The sequence below is a fragment of the Hemiscyllium ocellatum genome, chromosome 42, assembly GCF_020745735.1.
Source record: "Hemiscyllium ocellatum isolate sHemOce1 chromosome 42, sHemOce1.pat.X.cur, whole genome shotgun sequence".
Lineage (NCBI taxonomy): Eukaryota > Metazoa > Chordata > Chondrichthyes > Orectolobiformes > Hemiscylliidae > Hemiscyllium > Hemiscyllium ocellatum.
The window spans coordinates 4,151,749-4,157,952 of record NC_083442.1 but is presented as its reverse complement, the minus strand read 5'-3'; positions in this window follow the sequence as shown (position 1 = coordinate 4,157,952).

Sequence of the window (6,204 nt, the reverse complement as noted above, 5' to 3'; positions counted from 1 at the left end):
GTTCCTCAGATGCTGCCTGACCTGCTGTGCTTTTCCAGCGCCACTCTGATCTCAGCTCTGGTTTCCAGCATTTGCAGTTCTCACTTTTGCATAAAATACTTATAGTCTGGGCTCAGGCACAGATACGTTTGATCAGTAACTTCAAGTCTCTTTTTTCCTTTCTCTCTCTCTTGCAGTAAGTCTAGTGGTGATTCTAATCTTAGTTAGAGGCAAGTGTGGTTTGGCTAAAAGCACCACTCGTTATCTGGTGGCTATGACAACGTCGGATCTGCTATTCATTGCTTTCGAAATCGTACTTTGCTGGTTTCCAACATATTATTATCCACGGTGTTTCCTGGACATCACTCCTGTGTGTAGTGTCATCTATGTACTGACCTGCTGGGCCATTGATTGTTCTGTCTGGTTCACCGTTACTTTCTCCTTTGATCGATTTGTCACCGTTTGTTTTCGTCAGATGAAAACTAAGTATTGGACAAAGACTACTCCAATTAGGGTTCTAGCAACAATCTGTATTTTCTTTTTTTTAAAAAATATTCCCAACTATTTTCGATATAATCCTGGAAAGATCATCAACAATGTTCCATTGTTCTGTTCTACCTGGCTCAGTTACTATACTGACCGCCGGTGGGTAAGTTTTCAATACTTTGAGCGATTTTTAACATCAATGCTCCCATTTACTTTTATTCTCTTTCTTAATGTTCTGACTGTCAGACACATCTCTGAGGCCATTACGGTGCGTAAGGGACTCAGGGGTCAGAGAAAAATAGAGAATGACCCAGAGATAGAGAGCAGAAGGAAATCTGTGACATTACTCTTTGCCATATTTGCAAGTTTCATACTTCTCTGGTTGCTGGATATTTTGCGTTTCTTCCGTGTCGCACATTCCTTGGATTCCGCTGCTTTTGATATTTTTTCACAAGCCTCATATATGCTGCGGGACCTGAGCTGCTGTACCAATGCACTTGTTTATGTGGTGACACAGAACAGTTCCAGAGACCAGTTAAAGCATGCCCTGAAATATCCAGTTATAAAAATAATCCAATTGATGAATAAATCCAAGTAACAGAGAGTAAACATTAAAGGCAGCAGATAATGGAATGAGGGGTCCAGGTGAGGAATGGACTGACAGGAGAAGGAGGAACAGCAATACGGTAACACTCCTTTCCTAATGGGCAAGGAATGATTCCATCTGAGGAGCGAAACCAAAGAGACTGGAGGAGCAAAACAGTGGGAAGTGTTGTCAGCAATCAGCAACCGTTAATAGAAAGCTGGATAACAAAAGTATAACTGAAAGAGGAATCAGACATGCACAGAATAACATCATCCCCAGCAACCAGTTGTCAGTGAGAGAACCAGATACAAGGTCAATGACCTGGAGGCAAGTATCATCGGTCACTGCAGGCCGGAGTGGGAACAGCAATGGCAGGCTCCTGTCCTCACGGAATTCACTCATCCACTCATCTGGACACAACTAAATAAAAATGGGAATGTTCCTATTCCACAGAGTAATATACTGTAAATAATCCGTGTCTTTTGATTACAGATGTATTTTCAGCAATGATTTCCTTTCTCTGGTTCCATTCCCTTCCCCCCGGCCTGATGCTGATATCACTCCCTCTCTTTATTTGGTTCTTTCCACCAATCAGCCGCTGTGTTGGTGGGGAATCCATGGCCCAGTCAGAGGGCTCAGTGACAGACCGGATCCGACACTGGGGAATGGGGTTGGATGTGACAGATGACCCGACCCCCCTCAGTGCTGCCATGAGAAGGTTTTGTGGCTCTCACTGACTCCATTGGGCTCAGTGGGAACTGACTCTGGGTGAACTCTGTTTGCTTGGGCCTTCATAATGGAGCCTGGGGTCAATTGAAAGATCGATGGACCATCAGCAAGGATTATGTTTCCATCTGTAAAACAGCTCCTAAAACCCAACCTTGTATCAGCTCCTGATTGGCCGGTCTGATCAAGGTCCTGTTTAACACTGAGGTAAACCTCCTTCACTGTTCACTACCCCACCACCATATTTGGAGCCATCTGTCACCTTCCTGACCATCGGAGACAAGCAGGAGGCTGGAAGAACCCAGCAAGCCAGGCAGCATCAGGAGGTGGAGAGGTCAATGCTTCGGGAGTGGGGGTAAGGGGAGCTGCTGATAAAGGGTGGGGGTGGGGGAGGGCTTTGGGTGGGGAGAGGGACGGAATGCTGAGGTGAACATAGGTAGAGGGTACGGCCTGATCGGTCAATGGGAGGAACGAATCCAATTGGTGGCAGGGAGGGGTGGAAGGGAGGGGGAGGGGTTGGAAAGGGAGTTGGTGGATGGGGAGGGAGGGTATTTGAAATTGGAGAACTCAATGTTGAGTCCTCCGGGCTGTAGGCAGCCCAGGTGGAAGATGAGATGTTGTTCCTCCAATCTGCGATCTGATTCACTGTGGCAAGGCCTCACTGGACCTTGTATTGGTTAATGGGCCTGGCCAGCTGACTGACCTTTCACTAGAAACAGTGATCACAACTCCTTCAGTTTAAGATCGCGATGAATAAGGATAAGTCAGGACCTTGTGGGAAGGTACTGAATTCGGGGAGGGTAAATTAAGACACTATTAAGTAGGAGCTAGGGAGAGTAAATTGGAGGAGCTGTTATTGAGCAAGTCCACATTTCCCATGTGGGAGTTGTTTAAAGACCTGCTGATCAGACTTCAGAATGGGCATACTCCACTACGGAGGAAGGACAGGGATGGCAGGGGACTGTTATACCAGGTCCAGTTATTCTGAAGACCATCTGTGGGAACATTTTAAATAGTCCGAAACATTTTAACACCATTTTTACCATTTAATTTTGTTCCGTTTCTCAATATTCTGACAGTGAGACAAATCTATGAGGTAGTAAGGTTGTAATAGACTGATGGGTCAGAGAAAATTGGAGAATGACCCAGAGATAGAGAATGGACAGAATTCTATGATCTTGCTCTTTGCCATATCTGCCAGATTCATATTTCTGTACAATCAGACTGATACAATCCACCCTGATAAACAGTGTGTCCTCTGCTGTCAGTGAACCATCCCCAATTCTAACAGATACAAACTCTCTGAATCCATCTGAGCCCATCCTGACCAGGGGAAGGACAACTCTCAATACGAGTCCCACTAAACCCACCTACCCATCATCTCCATCAATCCCATGCAAGGGGGTTTGAACAAAAACACAACAAACAAATGCCCTATACCCAACTGAAGCAGACACAGTTTCTCAGGTCAGTAGAATAGCTCAGTGTCAAGCTCGGACAGTGGAGATCTCTCTGCTGGGCAAACCAGTGGCACGTCATCTCAGCCTCTCTCTCTCTGACTCTCTCTGTGTCTGTCCTTCTTGTGTTTAAAGTGATACAATGCCACCTTGCTGCACCACTGCACAAGCAGCAGATTTCTTTTTCTCTGGGATAATTTGCTCCTGTCCCTGTTCACTCCATTATCTCTAAACTGCAGTCCCTGGTCCCTGTCCAAATCAATCCAAACAATAACAAAAAGAAATAGAGAGGGATAAGAGTTTGGATTGTTTCATTTTTCTAAGCCTGCGTAATATATTCAGGGAGAACCCTCAGGATTTGATGGGGACAGATGCAGAGTGCCAAGCTGCTCTCGGTCAGTATCAGATGGTCAGCTGTCCTCTCACTGTCCTGAGCTCTGTTCCATGTTCCTTCTCACCTGCCTATACCCCCCCTGTTCACTTGTATCATCCTCCTGATGTTCCATTGGAAATACATGTGTTCATTCTAACAGGTTTAAACTCATTTGGGCAGTTTAGGCAGCTGTGCTTTTCCAGCACCATTCTAATCCACAAACTAGTTTCCAGCATCTGTAGTCATTGTTTTTACCTCATCAAACTGATTAAGGTCAAACCCAAGCTCAACAAGCTTGCTACCTTCACTTGTTCATTTCAGTTTCATTGATTTGTGTAAAATTGTTGTGTCCCTTTGGATTGTAGCAGGGTGCTGTGCCTGCTCTGGGTGTGAAACTACATCTTTGTGTCTGTGTGTATTCCAAGGCTGGGTCCAGTGGGGGTGGGGGAAGGACAGGGACAGACCTGGGCTAAACCATTGAGCTGCTGCTTTCTCCCACACACCATTCTAATCCCACAAAGATGATTGTTGGTGTGACCTATACCAGGGGGAGGTGTGTTCCAGGTAGTGGGAGCTGGGAGCTGACTGGATGAACTGAGGTTGGGGAGGAGATGGGGTTTGAGTGACAGACCCAGGGGTATTTAAACCCGGCTCAGTCAGCCATTATCCTAAGTATGTAAGTTAGCTCACTGAGCTGGAAGGCATGTTTTCAGATGTTTTGTCACCATACTAGGTAACACCATCAGTGAGAGTCCCCGGTGAAGCGCTGGTGGTATGTCCCCCCTCTCTATTTATATTGGTCTCTTAAGGTGGGTGATGCCATTGCCGGTTCTTTTTATCAAGCGAAGGGAAATAGGATTTAAATCAATGTTTTTATTGATAGAGTTCTGGTTAGAATGCCATGCCTCGAAGAAACAAGCAGCTATAAATAAAGAGGTGGGAAATCCCATCAATGCTTCATTGGAGACTCAGACTGTGGGTGTATCTCTCCCTCCCTCTCTGTGTGAGACTGTGGGTGTATCTCTCCCTCCCTCTCTATCTGAGACTGTGGGTGTATCTCTCCCTCCCTCTCTGTGTGAGACTGTGGGTGTATCTCTCCCTCCCTCTCTGTGAGACTGTGGGTGTATCTCTCCCTCCCTCTCTGTCTGAGACTGTGGGTGTATCTCTCCCTCCCTCTCTGTCTGAGACTGTGGGTGTATCTCTCCCACCCTCTCTCTCTGAGACTGTGGGTGTATTTCTCTTTCTCTCTCTCTCTCTCTCTCTCTCTCTCTCTCTCTCTCTCTCAGACTGTGGGTGTATCTCTCTCTCGCTGTGTGAGACTGTGGGTGTATCTCTCTCTCGCTGAGTGAGACTGTGGGTGTATCTCTCACTCCCCCTCTCTCTGAGACTGTGGGTGTATCTCTCACTCCCCCTCTCTCTGAGACTGTGGGTGTATCTCTCACTCCCTCTCTCTCTGAGACTGTGGATGTATCTCTCCCTCCCTCTCTGTCTGAGACTGTGGGTGTATCTCTCTCTCGCTGTGTGAGACTGTGGGTGTATCTCTCTCTCGCTGTGTGAGACTGTGGGTGTATCTCTCACTCCCACTCTCTCTGAGACTGTGGGTGTATCTCTCACTCCCTCTCTCTCTGAGACTGTGGGTGTATCTCTCCCTCCCTCTCTGTCTGAGACTGTGGGTGTATCTCTCCCTCCCTCTCTCTCTGAGACTGTGGGTGTATCTCTACCTCTCTCTCTGAGACTGTGGGTGTATCTCTACCTGTCTCTCTGAGAGTGTGGGTGTATCTCTCCCTCTCGCTGTGTGAGACTGTGGGTGTATCTCTCTCTCTCTCTCTCTCTGAGACAGTGGGTGTATCTCTCCCTCTCGCTGTGTGAGACTGTGGGTGTATATCTCTCTCTCTCTCTCTCTCTCTCTGTCTCTCTCTCTCAGACTGTGGGTGTATCTCTCTCTCGCTGTGTGAGACTGTGGGTGTATCTCTCTCTCTCTCTCTCTCTCTCTCTTTCTCTCTCTCTCTCTCTGAGACTGTGGGTGTATCTCTACCTCTCTCTCTGAGAGTGTGGGTGTATCTCTCCCTCCCTCTCTCTCTCTGAGACTGTGGGTGTATCTCTCTCTCTCTCTCTCTCTCTCTGAGACAGTGGGTGTATCTCTCCCTCTCGCTGTGTGAGACTGTGGGTGTATATCTCTCTCTCTCTCTCTCTCTCTCAGACTGTGGGTGTATTTCTCTCTCGCTGTGTGAGACTGTGGGTGTATCTCTCTCTCGCTGTGTGAGACTGTGGGTGTATATCACTCTCTCTCTCTCTCTCTCTCTCTCTCTCTCTCTCTCTCTCTCTCTCTCTCTCTGATACTGTGGGTGTATCTCTCCCTCCCTCTCTGTCTGAGACTGTGGGTGTATCTCTCCCTCTCTCTGTGTGAGACTGTGGATGTATCTCTCCTTCCCTCTCTGTGTGAGACTGTGGGTGTATCTCTCCCTCCCTCTCTGTGTGAGACTGTGGGTGTATCTCTCCCTCCCTCTCTGTGTGAGACTGTGGGTGTATCTCTCCCTCCCTCTCTGTGTGAGACTGTGGGTGTATCTCTCCCTCCCTCTCTGTCTGAGACTGTGGGT